Here is a 23,222-nt window from a genome sequence, read left to right as displayed (position 1 = left end):
TCCTTTCACCTTCACCTCCCCGTTTTCCCCTCTACCCGGCTCTTACAGCCATCTTTCTTTTTTCTCTTTACAGAATCAGCTTTAAAAAATCTACTTACACGAAACACTTTTTTTCTCTGTATCTGGCTTATTTCACTTAGCATAGTGCCTTCTACTTTAATCTATGTTGCCAGAAATGACAGGATTTTCTTTTTTTATTGCTTCATAGTGTGTGTATGTGTGTAACCACATTTTCTTTATCCATTCACATGTTGAAGGACACTTAGGTTGTTTCCATATTTGGCTACTGTGAAAAATGCTTCAATGAACATGAGAGTGTAGATATTTCTGTGAGATGCTGATTTTGTTTCCTTTGGATAATACCAAGAGTGGGATTGCTTGATCACATATTGGTTCCAATTTTAATTTATTGAAGAACCTACATGGTTTACATACTGGTTTTACCAATTTACATTTCTACCTGCAGCTCAAAAATGTTGACTTAACACCCCTCAACAATGGGCATTTTAGCAAGTGTGAGGAAATATCTACTTGAAATTTTGATTTGCAATTTCCTGATAGCAGTATCTAGTGATACTGAGCATCTTTTCAAGTACCTGTTGCTTCTTTCGGTGTCTTCTTTAAAAACAATCTAGGGACGCCTGGGTGGCTCAGTTGGTTAGGCGTCTGCCTTCAGCTCAGGTCATGCTCCTAGGGTCTTGGGATCAAGTCCCGCATTGGGTTCCCTGCTCAGTGGGGAATCTGCTTCTCTCTCTCCCTCTCCCCCTCTCCCCTGCTTGTGCTCACTCTCTCTCTCTCTCTCAAATAAATAAATAAATAAAATCTTTAAAAAAAATCTATTGAAATTCTTTGCCCATTTGTAATTGGAATATTTGGTTTTCTTTGTTTTACTGTTGAGTTGCATATGTTCCTCATATGTTGAATAATAATTTCTTATCATTGAGTTTTAATTTGCATTTTCCTGATAATGAATGATGTTGAGTATCTTTTCGTGTCTGCTGGCAATCTATATGTCTTCTTTGGAATAGTGGCTATTCATGTTTTCTCCCCTGTTTAAATTGGATTATTCTATTTTAGGGGTGTTGAATTTTATATATTTTTTATGTTTTGGATACTAACACTTTATAAGATATGTCATTTGCAAATACCTTCCCATTCCATAGGTTGCATTTTAGTTATCTTGACTGTCTCCTTCACTGTGCAGAAGCATTTTATCTTGATAGAAGTCCCAATAGTTTATTTTTACTTTTGTTTCCCTTGCCTCTGGAGATGTATCTAGAAAGAAGTTGCTAAGGCCAATGTCAAAAGAGGTATACTGCCTATGTTCTTCTCCAGGACTTTGATGGGTACCCATCTCACATTTAGGTCTTTAATGCATTTTGAGTTTCTTTCTGTGTATGGTGTAAGAAAATGGTTCAGTTTCATTATTTTGCATATTCCTGTCTAGTTTTCCCAACACCGTTTGTTGAAGAGACTATTTCCCTTTGGATATTCCTTCCTGTTCTTTTTTTGAAGATTACTTGACCATATAAGTGTGTGTTCATTTCTGGGCTTTCCTTTCCATTCTGTTGGTGTATTTGTCTATTTTTTTCCTTTTTTAAAAATTTTTTTATGTTATGTCACCATATAGTACATCCTTAGTTTTTGATGTAGTGTTCCATGATTCATCGTTTGTATATAACACTCAGTGCTCCATGAAATACGTGCCCTCCTTAATACCATCACTGACCTATGCCATTCCCTCACCCCCCTCCCCTCTGAAGCCCTCAGTTTGTTTCCCAGAGTCCATAGTCTCTTGTAGTTCCTTCCCCCTTCTCTTTACCCCCCCCTTCATTCTTCCTTTCCTTCTCCTACCAATCTCCCTGCTATTTCTTATGTTCCATAAATGAGTGAAACCATATGATAATTGTCTTTCTCTGTTTGACTTATTTCACTTAGCATAATCTCCTCCAGTCCTGTCCATGTTGCTGCAAATGTTGTGAAATTGTTCTTTTTGATGGCTGAGTAATATTCCATTGTATATATTGACCACATCATCTTTTGATATAATAATTTTTTATTATGATATGTTAGTCACCATACAGTACATCCCTAGTTTTTGATGTAACATTCCATGATTCATTACTTGCGTATAACACCCAGTGCACCATGCAATACGTGCCCTCCTTAATACCCATCACCAGCCTATCCCATTCCCCCACCCCCTCCCCTCGGAAGACCTCAGTTTGTTTCCCAGAGTCCATAGTCTCTCATGCTTCATTCCCCCTTCTGTTTATCCCCCTTCATTCTTCCCTTTCTTCTCCTACCGATCTTCCTATTTCTTATGTTCCATAAATGAGTGAAACCATATGATAATTGCCTTTCTTTGCTTGACTTATTTCACTTAGCATAATCTCCTCCAGTCCCGTCCATGTTGCTGCAAATGTTGTGAAATCGTTCTTTTTGATGGCTGAGTAATATTCCATTGTATATATGGACCACAACTTCTTAATCCAGTCATCTGTTGAAGGGCATCTCGGCTCCTTCCACAATTTAGCTATTGTGGACAATGCTGCTATGAACATTGGGGTACATATGGCCCTTCTCTTCACTACGTCTGTATCTTTGGGGTAAATACCCAGTAGTGCAATTGCTAGATCACAGTGTAGCTCAATTTTTAACTTTTTAAAGGACCTCCACAGTGTTTTACAGAGTCGCTGTACCAACTTGCATTTCCACCAACAATGTAGGAGGGATCCCCTTTCTCAACGTCTTTTTCAACATTTGTTGTTTCTTGCCTTGTCCATTTTTGCCATTCTAATTGGCTTAAGGTGGTATCTCAATGTAGTTTTGATTTGAATTTCCCTGATGGCTAATGATTTTGAACATTTTTTCATGTGTCTGTTAGCCATTTGTATGTCTTCATTGGAAAAATGTCTGTTCATATCTTCTGCCATTTTTTGATTTGATTATTTGTTTCTCATGTATTGAGTTTGAGAAATTCTTTGTAGATCTTGGATATCCAGTCTTTTATCTGTAGTGTCATATGCAAATATCTTCTCCCATCCTGTGGACTGCCTTTTAGTTTTCTTGACTGTTTGCTTGGCTGTGCAGAAGCTTTTTATCTTGATGAAGTCTCACAAGTTCATTTTTGCTTTTGTTTCTCTTGCCTTTGGAGATGTGTCATGAAAAAAGTTGCTGTGGCCGATGTCAAAGAGGTTACAGTCTATGTTCTCCTCTAGGATTTTGATGGATTCCTGTCTCACATCGAGGTCTTTCATCCATTTGGAGTTTATCTTTGTGTATGGTGTGAGAGAGTAGTCAAGTTTCATTCTATTTTTTGTGCCAATACCAACTGTTTTGATTACTACAACTTCGTAATATAACTTGTAGTCCAGAATTGTGATGCCTCTAGCTTTGCTTTTATTTTTCATGATTGCCTTGGCTATTCAGGGTCTTTTGTGGTTCAGTACAAATTTTAGGATTGTTTGTTCTAGGTCTTGTGAAAAATGCAGGTGATATTTTGATTGAGATTTCATTAAGTGTGTAGATTGCTTTGGGTAGTCTAGACATTTTAACAATATTTATTCTTCCAATCCAGGAGCATGGAATGTCTTTCCATTTCTTTGCATCCTTTCTAATTTCCTTCATCAGTATTTTATAGTTTTTAGAGTACAAGTCTTCACCTCTTCTTTAGGTTGATTCCTAGGTATCTTATGGTTTTGGGTGCAATTGCAAATAGGATTGATTCCTCGATTTCTCTTTCTGCAGCTTGTTATTGGTGTTAGAAATGCAACAGATTTCTGTATGCTGGTTTTGTATCCTATGACTTCACTGAATTTGTGTATCAGTTCTATCTATTTTTTGGGTAGAGTCTTTCAGGTTTTCTACATAGAGTATCATGCCATGTGCCAATAGTGAAGGTTTCACTTCTTCCTTGCTTATTTGGATTCTTTTTATTTCTTTGTGTTTTCTGATTGCTGAGGCTAGGACTTCCAATGCTATGTTAAATACCAGTGGTGACAGTAAATATACCTGTCTTATTCCTGACTGTAGAGGGAAGTTCTCAGTTTTTCCTGTTGAGGGTGATATTAGCTGTGGGTTTTTTTATATATGGCCTATATTATGTTGAGTTATATTCCCTCTATTCCTACTTTGTTGAGGGTTTTAATCAATAATGGATGCTGTATTTCTCAAATGGTTTTTCTGCATCTATTGAGAGGATCATATGGTTCTCCTCCTTTCTTTTATTAATGTGGTGTATCACATTGATTGATTTGCAGATATTGAAACACCCCTCCAGTCCAGGAATAAATCCCACTTGGTCATGATGAATGATTCTTTCAATGTACTGTAAGATTGAGTTTGCTAGTATTTTATTGAGAATTTTTGCGTCCATGTTCATCAGGAATATTGGCCTGTAGTTCTCTTTCTTAGTCGAGTCTTTGTCTGGTTTTGGTATCAGGGTAATGTTGGCCTCATAGAATGAATTTAGACATTTTCTTTCCTTTTCTAGTTTTTGGAACAGTTTGAGGAGAGTAGATTTTAACTCTTCTTTAAACATTTGGTAGAATTTCCCTGGGAAACCATCTGGTCCTGAATTTTTGTTTGTGGGGAGATTGTTGATTACTGATTGCATATATTTGCTGCTTATCAGTCTGCTCAACTTTCCTATTTCTTCCTGCTTCCATTTTGGTAGTTTTTTTGTTCGTAGGAATTTATCCATTTCTTCCAGGCTGTCCAATTTGTTGGCATATAGTTTTTCATCACATTCTTTTATAATTGTTTGTATTTCTGTGGTGGTCATAGCTATTTCTCCTCTCTTACGTGTGATTTTATGCATTTGGGTCCTTTCTCATTTCTTTTCAATAAGTGTGACTAGAGCTTTATCAATTGTATTAATTTTTTCAAAGAACCAGCTTCTGGTTTCATTGATCTGTTCTATTGGCTTTTTAGTTTCTATGTCATTCATTTCTGCTCCAATATTTACTATTTCCCTTCTTCTGCTGGCTTTCGGTTTCATTTGTTGTTCTTTTTCTAGTTTCTTTAGTGTAAGGGTAGATTGTTTATTTGAGATTTTTCTTGCTTCTTAAGATAGGCCTATATTGCTATATACTTCCCTCTGATGACCATTTTTGCTGCATCCCAAAGGTTTTGGAACATTGTGTTTTTATTTTCATTTGTTTCCATGTATTTTTTTACTTCTTCTTTGATTTCCTAGTTGACCCATTCATTCTTTAGTAGCATGTCATTTTACCTCCAAGTATTGGTGGTCTTTTCAATTTTTTTGTGTGTGCTTGACTTCTAGTTTCATAACGTTGTGGGATGAAAAGATGCATAGTATGATCTCAGTTTTTTTGTACTTGTTGAGGCCTGTTTTGTGACCTAGAGTGATATACTCTGGAGAACATCCCATGTGCAGTTGAAAAGAATGTGTATTCTGCTGCTTTAGGATGAAATGTTCTGAATATATCTGTTAAATCCATCTGGTCCCGTGTGTCATTCAAAGCCATTCTTTCCTTGTAGATTTTTTGTTTAGATAACCTGTCCATTGATGTAAGTGGGGTGTTAAAGTCCCTGTACTATTATTGTATTATAAATGAGTTCCTTTATATTTATTAGTTGATTTATATATTTGGGTGCTGCGATGTTGGGGGAATAAATATTTACAATTGTTAGATCTTCTTGTTGGATAGCCCTTTTTATTATGATATAGTGTTCTTCTTCATCTCTTATTAGTCTTTTTTTTTTTTTAAGTATTTCTTTTTTCTTTTTTGCCAGAGAGAGAGAGAGAGAGAGAGTGCATGCACAAGCAGGGGGGCGGCAGGTCGAGGAAGAAGCAGACTCCCCTCTGAGCAAGGAGCTCCAAGTGGGACTCGATCCCAGGATCGACCCTGGGATCATGACCTGAGCTAAAGACAGATGATTAACCTACTGAGCCACCGAGGCATCCCACAGTCTTTGGTTTAAAATCTAGTTTGTCTGATACAGGTATTGCTATTCTGGCTTTCTACTGTTGTCCATTTGCATGATACATGTTTCTCTACCCCCTCACTTTCAATCTGCAGGTGTCTTTAGGTCTAATATGACTCTCTTATAGGCAACACATACATGGGTCTTGTTTTCTTATCAATTTTGACACCCTGTATCTTTTGATTGAAGGGTTTAGTCCATTTACTTTTGGAATAATTATTGCTAGATATGTACTTAGTGCCATTTTATTACTTGTTTTGTTGTTGCTTCTGGAGATTCTGTGTTCCTTTCTAGTTTTTGTTACTTTTGGTCTTTCCTTCCCACTCAAAGAGTCCCCTTTAATATTTCTTGCAGGCCTGGTTTAGTGTTCATGAACTCTTTTAGTTTTTATTTGTCTCAGAAACTCTTTATCTCTCCTTCTATTCTGAGTGACAGCCTTGCTGGATAAAGTACTCTTGACTGCAGATTTTTCCCATTCAGCACACTGAGTTCAACCACTCCCCTCTGGCTTGTCACGTTTCTGTTGAGAGATCATCAGCCAGGATTATGGGTCTTCCCTTGTAAGTTAGGGACTTCTTTCATCTTGCTGTTTTAACATTTTTTTTTCTTTATTGCTATATTTCACAAATTTAAATACAATATGTCTTGGTGTTGTCCTACTTTTATTGATTTTTATGGGAGTTCTCTGTGCCTCCTGGATTTGGATATCTGTTTCCTTCCCCAGAATAGGGAAGTTTTCAGCTATGATCTCCTCAAATAAATTCTCTACCCCCTTTTTTTCCCTTTTTCTTCTGGGACTCCTGTAACACTAATGTTATTATGTTTGATGGAGTCACTAAGTTCCCTAAATCTATTCTCATGATCTATAGTTCTTTCTCTCTTTTGTGCAGCTTCATTATTTTCCATTATTCTCTCTTATCACTTATCCTTTCTCTTGCTTTTTCAAGCCTTGTGTTCACTGCATCAAGTATGTTCTAATCTGTTATTGTATTTTTTATTTCTGACTATTGTTTAACTCTTTTATCTCTGCTGTAACGGCCTCCCTGAAGTCTTCCATTCTTTTCTCAAGCCCGGTGAGTATTCTTGTGATTGTTGCTTTCAATTCTCCACCAGGCATGCTACTTATATCTGTTTCACTTAGATCTCTGGGCATGACCTTATCTTTTTGTTTCATTTGGGATGAATTCCTCCACCTTGCTGTTTTGTCTGTCTCTGTGTTCTTCTATGTGTTAGAAAAGCCTACTATGTTTCCTGCTCCTGAGAGAAATGGCTTTTTGAAGAGGAGGTCATATATTGCCCAGGGCCTGACACTTCAGAGGTGTCTCCCATGTGTATTTCATGCACTGTGCTGTGGTGTTTTCACTACTCTGTCCTTCAGATCTTTCATCTGCAGAGACTCTCCTTGCCTGCAGTGGGTGAATGTGGCAACCTTTCACTAGGTGGACTCTGGTCTGCAGTTTATTATTATTTTTTTATAATAATTTTTTTATTATGTTATGTTAGTCATCATGCAGTACATCCCTAGTTTTTGATGTAAAGTTCCATGATTCGTTACTTGCGCATAATACCCAGTACACCATGCAATACATGCCCTCCTTAATACCCATCACCAGTCTATCCCATTCCCCCACCCCTCTCCCCTCTGAAGCTCTCAGTTTGTTTCCCAGAGTCCTTAGTCTCTCATGGTTCATTCCAGACCTGAGAGCATTTCCAGTAGAAATGAAGCCCTTCAGAACTCTCTGGTTCTGGGACATGCGGTGTGTGTGTGTGGCGGGGGGGAATCAGCAGGGGGGTTCTGCTGATCTTCTGGGGAGGAGGCCCACCACACTGGGACTGATGCAAGCTTGACAAGATGGCAGCCACGGCAGAATGCAGCGGTGTGGGACTTGGATTAAGCAGTTAGGCAGCCAGTGTTGGGGCTAAACTGCTTTATGTAGGCGGCTCTGTGTTTATGCTGAGGGGTGGGGGAGGGAAATGGCGCCAACCAGCTCCTTTGTCCTGGGAGAGGCTTCTCTGTTTGCTACTTCTAGGGATGCCTCCAAGAAGAGCAGTCTCCCTCCTGTGCATCCCAGCATTCTTCAGATTGCTGTTTCCATGCCCTTTGCCCTGGGATTGTTTACTGGCCTTCTTTCCAGGAGCAGAGTAGCACCCTCAGGGCTCTATCCTAGCCAAGGCCACTGACCTTTAAAATTCCAATCTTTTAAGTCCCACTTGTTGCAAGACTCACAAAAATCAGCCCCTCTCATTTTCCCAGCCAATGGCTTTGGGGAAATATTTGTCTTGTACAATCCCCTGTGTGCTCTGCTCTCTCTGGCCTTTCCCTGGACCTCAGCTCTCTCCTTTCCTCAGCACCTGCAATCCATTTCTCCCTCAAACCATGTCTCCACACTTCCTACCTTCTTTGATGTGGCTTCTTCTCTTCTTTTAGTGGTGGAATTTGTTCTTTCAGTCTTCAGATTGATTTCTGGGGTATTCAGAGTGATTTGATAGTTATCTCCTTATGTTCAAGGGATGACATGAGCCTAGGGTATTCCTACTACATCACCATCTGACTTGAAAAACACCCATTAGTTCGTTCTTTATAATTAAGAGACTTGATTTCTATCTCTCTCTTTTTTATCTTTTGGCTCTTTTGTTTTGTTCCTTAAATTCCACATAGGAGTGAAATTATATGGTCTTTGTCTTTCTCTGACTTACTTCACTTGGCATCATCATCATCTCCAGCTCCATCCATGTCATTGCAAATGGCAAGATTTCATTTTTTTTGTGGCAGAATAATCTTTCATTGTATAGATATAGATATAGATATCACATCGTCCTTATCCATTCGTCAATAGATGGCCACTTAGGCTGCATCCACATCTTGGCTATTGTAGATAATGCTGCCCTAAACATAAGGGTGCATGTATCCTTTGAATGGGTGTTTTCGTAGTCTTTCATTAAATACCCAGTATTCCAATTGTTGAATCATAGGGTAGTCCTATTTTTAATTTTTTGAGGAAGCTCCATACTGTTTTCCAAGGGGCTGCACCAGGTTACATTCCCACCAACTGTGCACAAGTGTTCTTTTTTTTTTCAATCCAACCAACACCATCTGTTTCTTGTATTGTTGATTTTAGTTGTTTTGAAAGGTGTGATGTGATATCTCATTGTAGTTTTGATTTGTATTCCCATAAAGATAAGTGATGATGAATATCTTTTATGTGTCTGTTGTCCATCTTTGTATCTTCTTTGAAGGAATGTCTGTTCATGTCCTCTACCCATTTTTTAATTGGAATTTTTTGGTTTTGGGTGTTGAGTTGTATAAGTTCTTTATATATTTTGGATACTAACTTTTTATCAGAGAAAGAGGGTTGCTTTTTAAATATTTTATTTATTTATTTGAGAGCAAGCGAGCATGAGTGAGCACAACTGGGTGGGGGAGGGTGGGGGAGAGGTAGAGGGAGAAGCAGGCCCCACGCTGGGCAGGGATCTTGATGTGGGGCTCAATTCCAGGACCCTGAGATCACGACTTGAGTTGAAGGCAAACACTTAACAGAGCCACACAGGTGCCCCTAACTTTTTATTTGCAAATATGTTCTCCCATTCAAAATTTCATTTGCAAATATATTCTTCCATTCCATTGTTTGTCTTTTAATTTTGTCGATTGTTTCCTTTGTTGTGCAGAAGCATTTTATTTTGATGAAATCCCAAAAGTTTATTTTTGCTTTTGTTTCCCTTGCCTCAGGAGACATACCTAGAAAAATGTTGCTACTGCTAATGTCACAGAAAGTACTGCCTGTGTTCTCTTCCAGGATTTTTGTGGTTTCAGTTCTCACATTTAGGTCTTAAATCCATTTTGAATTTATTTTTGTGCATGGTGTAAGAAAGTGGCCCAATTTCTTTCTTTTGCATATTGCTGTCCAGTTTTCCCAATACCATTTGTTGATGGAAAATTTTCCCATTCAATATTCTTTCCTGCTTTGTTGAAGTTTAATTGACCATATGATTGTGGGTTTATTGGTTTTTCCATTCTGTTCTATTGATCTATGTATCTATTTTTGTGCCAGTACCATAATGTCCTAATTACGACAACTTTGTAATATAACTTGAAGTTCAGAATTGTGATGCCTCTGGCTTTGCTTTTCTTTTTGAAGATGGCTTTGGCTATTCTGGGTCTTTCATGATTCCGTATAAATTTTAGGATTGTTTGTTCTAGCTCTGTGAAAAATGCTCATGGTATTTTTTTTTCTAATCATGAAGACATTTATTATGTCCATTCTAAATGCAATGCAATTTCATCCCTAGCCAATTTTCGCTTAATAGTATCCTGTTTCTTTTCTTCAAGGTCTTTCTTTCTTTCTTTTTTTTTTTTTTTGGTTTCAGAATTAGACTTTAGTGATTCATCACTTACATTCAACACTCAGTATTCATCACAAGTGCCCTCTTCAATACCCATCACGTGTTTAACCCATCCCCCCACCCACCACCCCTCCATCAACCCTCAGTTTGTTCTTTATAACTAAGAGTTTTTATGGTTTGCCTCTCTCGGTTTTTATCTTATTTTTCTTTCCCTTCCCCTATGAATGCTGGTGGTTTTTGATAGGGATTGTGCTAAATGTGTAGATTGCTTTGGGTAGTATAGACATTCTAGCAATATTTTTCTTCTGATCCTCAAACATGGAATTTTATTTTGTGTCATCTTTGTGTCATCTTCAATTTCTTTCATCAGTCCTTTATAGTTTTTAGAGTATAGGTCTTTCCCCTCTTTGGTTAGGTTTATTCCTACATATCTTATTATTTTTGGTATAATTGCAAATAAGATTATTTTCTTAATTTCTCTTTCTGCTGCTTCAGTATTGCTATATAGAAATGCAACAGAGTTCCCTACATTTATTTTATAACCTGTGACTTTACTGAATTTGTTCAACAGTTCTAGCAGCGTTTTGGAGGAGTCTTTCAGATTTTCTATATATAGTGCCATGTCCTCTGCAAAGAGGGAAAATGTTACTTCTTCCTTACCAATCTGGGTGCCTTTTGTGTGTGGTTGCTGTGGCTAGGACTTCCAGAACTATGTTGAATAAAATTGGTAAGAGTGGATATCCTTGTTTTGTTCCCAATCGTAGATGGAAAACCCTTAATTTTTTTTTATCTTTGAGTATAATATTAGCTGTGGGTTTTTCCATATATGGCCTATATTATGTTGATGTGTGTTGCCTCTAAACCTCCTTTGTTAGAGTTTTTATCATGAATGGATGCGATATTTTATCAAATGCTTTTTCTGTATCTATTGAAATGATCAGCTGATTCTTATTTTGAGATGTATCACATTGATTGATTTTTGAATATTTTAAATATTGAACTACCCTCGCATCCCTGGAAAATATCCTATCTGGTCGTGGTAAATAAATTTTTAAGTGTACTGCTGGAATCAGTTTGCTAATATTTTCTTGAAGATTTTTACATCATATTCATCAGAGATATTGGCCTGAGCTTTCTCTTCTCTTCTCTTCTTTCTCTTCTCTTCTCTTCTCTTCTCTTCTCTTCTCTTCTCTTCTCTTCTCCCCCCTCCCTTCCCTTCCCCTCCCTCCCCCTCCCCTCCCCTCCCCTTCCCCTCCCTTACCCTCCCCTCCCCTTCCTTCCCTTCCCTTCCCTTCCCTTCTCTTCTCTTCTCTTCTCCCCCCTCCCTTCTCCTCTCTCCCTTCCCTCCCCTTCCTCCCCTCCCCTCCCCTTCCTCCCCTTCCTCTTCTCTTCTCTTCTCTTCTCTTCTCTTCTCTTCTCTCCTATTCTTTTATTGTAGAAGTTTTGTTGTTGTTGTTGTTGTTGTTGTTGTTGTTTTTTCCTGTTTTGGCAACAGGGTAATGATTTTGTAGAATGAATTTGGAAGCTTTCTTTTCTCTTCTACTTTTTGGATGGTTCAAAAATAGGTATTGACTCTTCTTTAAATGTTTGGTAGAATTTACCTGTGATGTCATCTGGCCCTGAACTTTTGTTTGTTGTTGACTGATTCAATTTCATTGCTGGTAATAGGTCTGTTCATTTTTTTAAATGTGTTCCTTATCAGTTTGTGTAGATAAAATGTTCCCAGAAATTTGTCCATTTATTTTAGTTTGTCTAATTTGTTAGTATCTAATATATTTTTTAACTTTTTAAAAAAATATTTTATTTATTTATTAACAGAGAGAGAGAGAGCCAGCAAGAGAGGGAACACAAGCAGGGGAGTGGGAGAGGAAGAAGCAGGCTCACAGTGGAGGAGCCTGATGTGGGGCTCGATCCCATAACGCCGGGATCACGCCCTGAGCCGAAGGCAGACGCTTAACCACTGTGCCACCCAGGCGCCCCAGTATCTAATATTTTTAAATATTCTCTTATTCATTATTTTCTGTGGTATTTTTTATTTCTCCTCTTTCATTCTTTGTTTGATTTATTTGAGTCATATTTATCATCTATCTATCTATCCATCTATGTATCATTTATCTATCATCCTATCTATCATCTCTATCTCTGTTTTTTTTCTTTTTGATGAGTCTGGCTAAAGATTTATCAATTTTATTGATCTTTTCAAGGAAACAGCTCCTAGTTTCCTTGATCTGTATTTTTCTTTCTTTCTTTCTTTCTTTCTTTCTTTCTTTCTTTCTTTCTTTCTTTCTTTCATCTCTATTTCATTCATTTCTGTTTTAGTATTTATTATTTCTTTCCTTCTGGCTTTGGACTTTGTTGTTGTTTTCTCTTTTTTAAAATTTTTTTTCTCTAGTTCCTATAGGTGTACAAGTCAGATTGTTTGAGATTTTTCTTGTTTTTGAGGTACGCTTGTATTGCTATAATATTCCATTTGAAACAGCTTTTGTTGCAGCCCAAAGATTGGGATTATTGTCTGTTTATTTTTATATGTCTCCATGTATGTTTTTATTTCATTGAACCATTCACTATTTGTAGCACATTATTTTTTTTTTTACTGATTTTTTAAAAGATTCTTTTTAAAGATTTTATTTTATTTTTTTTTTTGAGAGAGGGAGAGCACACAAGCAAGGAGAAGGGCAGAGGCAGAGGGAGATGCAGACTTTCTGCTGAGCAGGGAGTGATGCAGGGCTCAATTCCAGGACCCTGAGATCATGACCTGAGCTGAAGGCAGATGTTAACTGACTGAGCCACCCAGGGGTCCCTAGTAGCACATTATTTAACCTCCATGTTTTTATGTTCTTTCCAGATTTTTTTTTTGCGGTTTATTTTCAGTTTCGTACTGTTGTGGTCTGAGAAGATACATGACATTATTTCAGTCTTTTTGAATTTATTGAGACTTGTGTTGTGGCATAACATGGGATCTATTCTGCAAAATGTTCCATGTACACTTGAAAAGAATGTATGTTCTGCTGTTTTGGGATGAAAATTTCTGAATATATCTATTAGGTCCATCTGGTTCAATATGTCATTCAAAGCCACTGTTTCCTTATTGGTTTTCTGTCCAGATGATTTATCCCAGCTTTCTTTTTGCTTTAATTTGCATGGCAAATGTTTTCCATCCCTTTACTTTCAATCTGCAGGTGTCTTTAGGTCTTAAATGAGTTTCTAGAATGCAGCATATAGATCAGTCTTGTTTTTGTATCCATTCAGTAACCCTATGTTTTTTGATAGGAGCACTTAGTCCATTTCAATTCAAAGTAATTATTGGGGTGATGGGTAGTAAGGAGGGCACGTATTGCATGGTGCACTGGGTGTTATACACAACTAATGAATCATCGAGCCTTACATCGGAAACCGGGGATGTACTGTATGGTGACTAACATAATATAATAAAAAATCATTAAAAAAAAACAAAGTAAGTATTGGTAAGTATTTACTTATTGTCATCTTGTTACTTGTTTTAGTTGTTTTTGTAGTTTTTCCTTCTCATTTCTTCTCTTGCTCTCTTCTCTTATAGTTTGCTTTCTTTTGTGATGTGCTTGGATTTTTTTTCTCTTTATTTATTTATTTTTATATCTATCACAAGATTTTTTATTTTTGGTTATGATTAGGTTGATATATAACATTTTATGTATATAGCAGTCTATATTAAGTTGATAATCAATGTTTGAGCTCATTTTCAAAATACTAAATTTTTGCTCCCCCAACACATTTCATGCATATGATGTCATACTTTACATCCTTTTATTTTGTGAATTCCTTGACTAATTTTTTTAAAGATTTTTTTTAAGTAATATCTACACCCAACACAGGGCTCAAACTCATGACCTGAAGATCAAGAGTCATGTGCTGCACCAACTGAGGCAGCCAGGTCTCCTTGACTATTTTTACAGATATAATCTGTTTATTGCTTTTGTGCTTTAACTTCTGTACTGGTTTTAAAGAGTTTAATCTACTACTTTTATTATATTTTTATTTACTCATGAATTTTTTTCCTTTATAAAATTTCATACTCCTGATAGGACCTTTTCTTTTTTTTTTAATGTTTTTTTATTATATTATGTTAGTCACCATACAGTACATCCCTGGTTTCCGATGTAAAGTTCCATGATTCATTAGTTGCGTATAACACCCAGTGCACCATGCAATACGTGCCCTCCTTACTACCCATCACCAGTCTATCCCATTCCCCCACCCTCCTCTCCTCTGAAGTCCTCAGTTTGTTTCTCGGAGTCCATAGTCTCTCATGTTTCATTCCCCCTTCTGATTACTCCCCTTTCTTTATCCCTTTCTTCCCCTACTGATCTTCCTAGTTTTTATGTTCCATAGATGAGAGAAACCATATGATAATTGTCTGATATCACCTTTTCTTTCCAAAGAATTCCCTTTAACATTTCCTGTAAGGCTGGTTTAGTGGTGATATGAATTCGTTTAACTTTTGTTTCTCTGGAAAATTCTTTATTTCTCCTTCTATTATGAATGATGGCCTTGCTGAATAGAGTATTCTTGACTGCAGTTTGTTTGTTTGTTTTTTCCTTTTAGCATTTTGAATAAATCATACCATTAGTTTCTGGCCTGAAAAGTTTCTGCCAAAAAATCAGCCAATAGCTTGATGGGGTTTCCTTATATGTAGCTGTTTCTTTGCTGCTTTTAAAGTTCTCTTTATCTCTATTTTTTGCCGTCTTAATTACTATGTGTCCTGGTGAAGATCTCTTTGGGTGTATTTTGTTGGGCACCCTCTGTGCCTCCTGGATCTGGATGTCTGTTTCCTTCCCCAGATTAGGGACGTTTTCAGCCATTATTTCATCAGATAGATTTTTCTGCCCCATTTTCTCTTTCTTTTCCTTCTGGGATTTCTACAATGCAAATGTTACTACACTTGATGGTGTCACTGAGTCCCCTTGGCCTATTCTCATTTTTTATGGTGCTTTCTTTCTTTTTGCTGTTCAGTGTGATTGGTTTCCATGACTACTTTCCAGGCCACTGGTCCATTCTTCTGATTCCTTTTATTTATTCCCTGTAGTGTATTTCTAACACCAGTTATTGAGTTCTTCATTTCTGGTTCGTTCTTTTTAATATTTTCTATCTCTTTGTGGATGGTCTCACTGAGATCCTCTCCTCTTTTCTCACATCCAATGAGTACCTTTATGGCCATTACTTGAATCCTCTATCAAGCATCATGCTTATCTCCATTTTTCCCCCTGTGATTTTGCCCTGTTCTTTCATTTGGGACATATTCCTCTGTCTCCTCATTTTGCCCAATTCTCTATTTCTATATATTAGGAAAGTACTGGTCTTATGAAGAAAAGGTCCTGTTGTGTCCTGTGGTGCAATGTCCCCTGTTCACCAGAACCAGGCGCTTCAAGGGTTTCTAGTTGAATATGCCCTACTGTTGTGGTTGAGACGTGTTTGCTTGTACTCCAATCAGCTGCAGTGGCCCCCTTTTGCCTATTGTGTGTAGGGTTTGATCCTTGTGCTCTTTATGAGCCAATATGGGGCAACTTGGGCTTGTCATTGAATCAGACCAGATGCCTGCCCTCAGCCCCATTGTTGGATATGTGGGCACACCAAAGTGCAGGGTTCTCTCCATGCATTGTACCTTGAGAGACTTTTTACTGATGGGCAGGACCTGCAATCAGACTAGATGTCTGCCCCTAATATGTCTGTTGGTGTCTGTTGACCCCAAACAACAGGGCCCTTTTCATGTGCTATCCCTTTTGAGGTTGCTTGTTTTTTTGTTTGTCTGTTTGTTTTTTGGTGGGGTGGGCTGGCAGTCAGATCAGATGTCTGTTCCCAGCCCACCACTGGGGTTATGATCAAACTGGTATATGTCGTTATCTTCCCTTCTCTCCAGAGCAAGAGTCACATTGGAGTGATGGTGGTCACTGTTAGGGCTGCTTGCAGAATGAGATGCATCAGGTGCTGCTTTGGAAGGACTCCTGCTGAGTGGGACAGGTTGAATGGGCTGAATCTAATGGAGAATGTGGAATGCGGTACATGGTGTTAGCCAGTTATGTGGCAAGCTTTGGTGCGGGTTCTCACAGGTCTCTGGGTATCTAGGTTCGGTTGGGCGGAGAGAAATAGTGCCTACCAGTTCCTTCATTCTTAGAGAAATCCCCTAGAGATCCATGCCCCTCCAGCACAAGTTCTGAGCTCGGTAAATAAGTCTTCCCATATACCATAGAGGCTTTTCAAACTGGTGCTTCTATTCTGTATCTCTGCTGGATTGTTTGTTATACTCTCTGTAAGGATGAGGACTCAGTTTCCCATTGCCTTCCAGCTCTCCTAGAGCAAAGTCTGCCATTTTTTAAAAGATGTTATTTATTTATTTATTTATTTATTTATTTATTTATTTATTTGAGAGAGAGAGTGAGAGAGCACTAGTGGGCAGGAGGGGCAGAGGGAGAAGGAGAAGCAGGATCCTCACTGGGTAGGGAGCCTGATGTGGGGCAGGATCTTGGGACCCCAGGACCATGACCTCAGCTGAAGGCAGATGCTTAACCGACTGAACCACCCAGGTGCCCCAAGTCTGCTGATTTTTAAAGTATCTGTAGTTAAGCCCCACTGATTTTCAAAGCCAGATATTACTGGGGCTTGTCTTCCCAGTGCAAGTCCTCTAGGTCTGGGGTGCCCGGTGTGGGTCTCTTCCTGTCCTTTCTCTGCATGTGTGGCATCCCTCCTCCTTGTGTTTAGTCTCACTGGGAGTTTGGTTCCTGACCATGTTTCCACCCCTTCTACCCTTCTAAATGTGACCTTCTATCTAGGATTCACTGTGGAGAGTATTCTGCCAGTCTTTAGGCCATTTTCTGGGTTAGTTGCACCAATGGGGCTGTTATTTAGGTGTATCCATAGGATAAAGTGAGCTTAGGATTCTCTTACTTTTTATCTTCCTGGATTCCCTGATTTTTTTTTTTTTTTTGACACGGGTTAACTCTTCTGGTAAAGTAGAAATGGAGCCAGATAAAATCCAGGTACAAACTAGAAAGTTAAATGCAGTGCGCAATGCCACCCATGGTTCTTTGATCTTTCTAGCTGACTGCCCTAAGAATTGCTTCCTGGTTCAGGTTAATCCTCCTATTTGAATTCAGGATTTTGTTTACCATTACTGGAATTTTTGTCATTGTGTCCTCATTTGTCATTTGTGTCCTCTCTATAACTTCATGTTATAAAGACACTACCCAGCTAATGGTCCCTCAGCAATCTGAAGTGATTTCTAAGGCTTATGAGACCTAACATGAGGAAGATGTAGAAAGTCCAGGAGACGTTTGGCCTTCAGGGAACTTAATGATAAAGCCTTATCCTGCTCTGGCACTCTTATTGCTCAAACGTGCATAAGGATCTTAAGGAAATCAATTTCTTCCTCCTGGGACATACCACACTGGGAAGGAGTCTTCCTGAAGAAGGCAGATCTGTCTTGCTTGATGGCTCGTCATCACTACCAGGCCAGGAGACAGCCTCATCAGACCAGGTACAAAAAAATCAGTGGTAAACTCCCAGTTCTGATTCAAGGTAAAGATAGACCTGACACACATTGCTGAGTTGTATTTGCAGGATCTAAACCCCTTTAAGCACTCAGGTACCAGAGCAACTAAAGCCAGAGAACTAATGATGCTGACCCTGGCTGGTCCCATGACTTTGACCTCGACTTTCCCCCCAGTTTCATGCTGAATTCCCCACTGTGCAAACTTCTTCACGAATATGTATGTGCCCTTAGCTTTAAATTTCCCCACGTTTACTGTTCAGGGAGACGCTACTTTGAGAAATACCCTAGTGCTCTCCTTTCAAGGAAAACCCTTTCTTTTCCACTCTGGCTTGGCCGTGTCTTTTGTCTCCACACCTACCAAGAGATGAACCCAGTCTCAGGCAAGCAGTGCTTTCTAAAGGTTGATCATTGATGCTTTCAGAGAAAGATGCAGATCAAAGGAGGGAAATGTGAAAAACTGACAAAACTAGAACCATTTTAAAATAGAGCCAAGTGGCCCTTGCAGAGAAACTGCCTTACCTGTCTTTGTATGAACTGGGAACAATAGCAATTGTTTTAAGCAATTGCTGGAGAAGTTGGGGGAGAATGGACATCCTAATCACAAGACTGTTGGTTGTGGAATTTCAAAGATAGAATCAGTGGTCTATCAGTGTAACTTAGCTTGTTAACACTTGTAGAAGACTTTGTGTTCCTTTCTCCAATTCTTGTAATTGTCCCCTTCCTTTTCCCCTTTAAAATTCCTTGCTTTTACCCTATAAGTGGGATGCGATTTGGGTTTCTTCCTGAATCTGTGCTCACAAAATTGCAATTTTTGATCCCAAAATATTCATTTGCTTCTCATTATGGCTCTTATTTTTAGGTTAACATCACACAGGTGTGGTACACTCATTACAATTAATGAGTCGTTATGATACATTCTTTTTTACCTGAAATCCATACTTTATTTAGACTTGCTTAGTTTTTCCCTAATGGGCTTTTTCTGGCCCAGGATCCCTCATGACATCTAGTCATCAGTATTGTCTCTCTCTTTGTCTTTTAGATACACATTTACCTAGACTCCCTCCTTCCAGGCCCTGTTGTTTTTGTGATTTCTCCCGTGGCCACCTCATCTGCTCTCAGGGCTTCCACCGTCGTGACAGGGCATGACCCCCAGTGTCTCCCCTACAGCCTGCAGCTTTCGCTAGTCTTCAGATATGCTTGTCCAGCTGCTCCTCCTTGTGGCTACCCTGAAACTCAGGAAGTGCCACACTGATCTTGGGCTGAAAGACTCGTTCCTCCTCAAGATGGCATCCTGTTCAAATCCAGAAGCTGAGAAGTTTTCTGAGCTTCTCTCCCACATATTTCTCAGACCTCTTTTCCTTTCTGCATTCCTCTTGCTGTAAATCTCCTAGCTGGTATCCCAGCTGTCCTCCCTCAATGGCCTTGAAACTTCCCTCCCCAAAATCTCTAGCACTTTCCCCATGACCCTGATCCCACTGCCACTCCTTTCGCTCCATGTTCAAATGGACTCTCAAGGTAAATGTCAGGATCTGGTGCCACCTGGCTTTGGTCCTCTCGCTATATGCTGCTCCCTTTTATTTATCTGCCACATCTCACTTTGGTTTTTTAAGATTTATTCATTTATTTATTTGGCAGAAAGAGGGAGCACAAGTGGGGGAGTGGCAGGCAGAGGGAGAAGCAGACCTCCTGCTGAGCAGGGAGCCGGATGGGGACTCGATCTCAGGACCCTGGGATCATGACCTGAGCTGAAGGTAGACGCTTAACCGACTGAGCCACCCAGGTGCCCTGAGAAGTAACTTTAAAAGTGCGATGTGGCGGGGATACCTGAGTGGCTCAGTCGGTTAAGCGTCTACCTTCAGCTCAGGTCATGATCCCAGGGTCCTGAGATCGAGTCCCCGACTGGCTCCCTGCTCAGCAGGACGTCTGCTTCTCCTCCTGCTTGTTCTGTCTCTCAAATAAATTAATAAAATCTTTAAAAAAATAAAGCCAGTTCTCATAGAAGCTTTCCTGTGGCCAGGGCACCAGAGTGCAAGATCACCTGCTCTGGGATTCCCAAACAGACCACGTTCAGCCACTCACTGCGGGCAAAATCCAAAGGCAGAGAGACAAGCGGTGGTAAAACAAGAAAGGATTTTATTTCAGTGATTCCAACACAAGGAAGACAGTAGGCTAATGTTTCAAAGACGGTCTCCCAAATGCTGAAAATACTTCCAGGTTTATATAAGGAAAATGTGGGGCAAAGGTGGGTAGGTACACGCAGGTAGGCAGTGAAGGTCAAGCCATCATTGTCTTGCAGTCAGTCAGGGTGTGTTCTTGCTGGCTCAGGGCAGTCCTTATTTGGTTGAGGGGGTAGTTTTGGAGGATGATTTGCCCTTGGGGTCTTCCACCTGAGTCAAGAGAGGGGGGGTAATCTGAAGGGGGAATGAAGCACGAGAGACTATGGACTCTGAGAAACAATGTGAGGGCTTCAGAGGGGAGGGGGGGTGGGGGAATGGGATAGACCGGTGATGGATAGTAAGGAGGGCACGTATTGCATGGTGCACTGGGTGTTATACACAACTAATGAATCATCGAACTTCACATCAGAAACCAGGGATGTACTGTATGGTGACTAACATAATATAATAAAAAAACATTTAAAAAAAAAAGAGAGAGAGACAAGCTGGAAAAAAGAACCCAACTAGAAAGTTTGAGGTCAAAATGGAGGTAGCCTAAGTCCACTTTCATCCCCTGACCCCACAGAGTAAGAGAAACTTCCCTGATATATTCTCTCAATATTGCTGATCTGTCACCCTACCATGGCAGTAATTTAAAAGTTATTTGTGCAATTTGTTATCCGATACCTGAGACTGCAACTGCTGGCTCAGCATGCTAGGAATGCCCAGACTACTGAGACGGGCTGCCTGAATTGGAGTCTTGGGTTGGCTGTGTCTCCTCAGCCCATTTCTTAACCATTGTGCCTCACCTGTGAAACGAGGGACTACTTGTGCTTGCGCTGCAGGACGATCACGCAGATGATTCAAGTTAGCACGTTGAAAGGTCTTCCAAGCTCTTCTAGTTGACATGAAGCCGCTGCCAGGAGAAGTAAATACACAAGTTTCTTCCAGGTCATAGGATGGTTCCTGAACTTCTTTTTCTGCTTCTCAGTTCATCAACCAAAGGGAGGGGCATATTGCAGTTTAGATAAAGTCTTGCATAATGCAGGTAGCTTTCCCTTCCTAGCTCCAATGACCCTGACCTAGGGCGGAGCTCAGGTTTCGGGTTTTGCAGACACGCCTGCACCTCTGTCTACCCAGGCCGGGAGGCTGTTACTGAGCACACCTCTGAGGCTCAGAGCGGTTATAAGTCCCAGAAAATCACTTAGAACCATCAAAAAGTAGTGGGACCAGAATCCAGTCAGGTCTCCTTCTTAGGTCTCTCCACTACACTCATGTGTCCTTCTGGAAAACAGATAAAGACAGAGCCTGGGGAGGGGCAGGAGATTAGGGGTGGAAGAACTGCATACCTTCAAGATATCTGTGGTCAGTGTTTCCAGGGCTCACGCTGGAGGTTTGATCTGATTATCAAGACAAAAGGTGCACTGGAATACAAGATACCCAGAAATGGGCACTACCACCCAGCTTCTGCTGTAGCCCTGAAAGCAATGCTCTGGATTTCCAAAAAGAGCTACCACTCTGAGCAGAGAGTAGATGACACCCAGGAGTTGACGTCCATCTGTCAGCACACAGCAGCCAAGCCAAGGGGTCCTGGCCTTTTATAAGTTCCTCATTGCCTGGCCAGCTGCTGAGGTGCAAAGTTGAGGGATAGGCAATGAGGACAGCTCCTAAGTCTTCCAGGTAAAATCAATCCTCTCTTCCCATAGTCTCCCCTCACCTCATTTCAAAGCACATTGAGGTCTTCTGATTAGAAATTATCTTTCTTCCATCTCTGGATTTATCATGACTACACCCTTCCTATCCACACCCTGTGACCTGGGCACTGACCTTCCTGGAGGAAACTCCCCAGCCAGAGAAGCCCCCGACCCTCCTCCCCCTGCTCTCTCCAGGAGGACCTTCCCCCAGGCTGAGGGGGATGAGCTCAGATTGGGGAAGTAGCAGGTTGTCTGGCTTCAGACAAGCATTTGTCTTAGACTTCTCCTTCCCAAGCGCCCATGGATGTAGGAAAGAACATTAGGGTTTGAAGCCGACAGGCAAGAAAGAGTTCTTGAGACATTTTTGGTGCAAAAAGGTGATTTATTAAAGCACGGGGACAGGACCCGTGGGCAGAAAGAACTGCAATGGGGTCATGAGGAATGACCCATTGTATACCCTCAAGTTGGAAGGGGGTTAGGGATAGTGTAAGTCTCTAAGGAATTTTGGAAGCAAGGTTTTCAGGACCTTGAGGAGGCTAGTTATTGTTGGGAAAGGGTAATTTATTACCCTCTAATAAAACCTTAGTCATGAGACCCTTCAGATGTATATTGGTGGGGCATATGCTTGGGGAGTGATTGCCAAAACGTATTTTGGGGGGTTTAGAGATAAAGGAGGTTTCCAAAGGAATTTTTATATGTTAAAGTAGACTTACAGGATCCTGCTGGGGGGTTTTGGGCTAGGACTGCCTTTTGCCCTTAGCAAAGTATTAACATTGAGGCAATCTAGTCCCTAGAGGAATGTCACTCTGCCTGTTTCAAGGACTTGTCAGTGGGCTCTAGGTAGTAAGGAAATTTAATAATTTTTTTTCTGCCTTTGTTTCCCACATCATCCATGAAAATGCAGAAAAGCAATTTTCTTTCCTCTGCCTCTTAAAACCTAGCTCAATATCTCACCTCCACCAAAAAATAGTAACAAAAATCATGTGTTGCATGTTCTCAGACTGTCCAGCCTAGCAGGAGAGAACTGCATCTATTACATTTATTACCCCTCCAGGGGACTCCCTGGGGTGGGGTGGAAGCAGTGGTAACACACCCAGCACCTTGCTCAACACGGGTAAGGCACTTTGCCGCCCATGCACGGGGACATCAGGATTAGCAGAATAATGGAAATCCCACACAGGTGCAATTCACGGGAAGCACTGAAGGGCATCAGGACACGCCACCCCAAAATATGCCACTGTGGGGTAAGCACAATTTTGAGGTAAAGACATTTGAGTTCCTGGAATTCCTTATTTGCCTAAAAGCAGTGCCTCCCAAATGAACTGATAACCGAAATCCCCTCCCCTCCTGGGAGCTTCACCAAAAGTCAATAAAAGATTGACTTTTGTCACAGGAAAGGAGACTAGAAGTGAGCACCACACCCACACAGACTTTGTTATAAACTATAGTACCTCCCATCTGTTCTCCTAAGGGCCCCGTCTTTCAATAAAGTCCTTTGTATTTCCATAAGTACCCCTTCTCCCCACCCTTCTAAGAGTCATATGTTCTCTCCTCTGG

The sequence above is a fragment of the Ursus americanus genome, chromosome 5, assembly GCF_024610735.1.
Source record: "Ursus americanus isolate L20-20 chromosome 5, mUrsAme1.1.p, whole genome shotgun sequence".
Lineage (NCBI taxonomy): Eukaryota > Metazoa > Chordata > Mammalia > Carnivora > Ursidae > Ursus > Ursus americanus.
The sequence above is the reverse complement of the archived record's forward strand: the minus strand, read 5'-3'. Positions refer to the sequence as shown.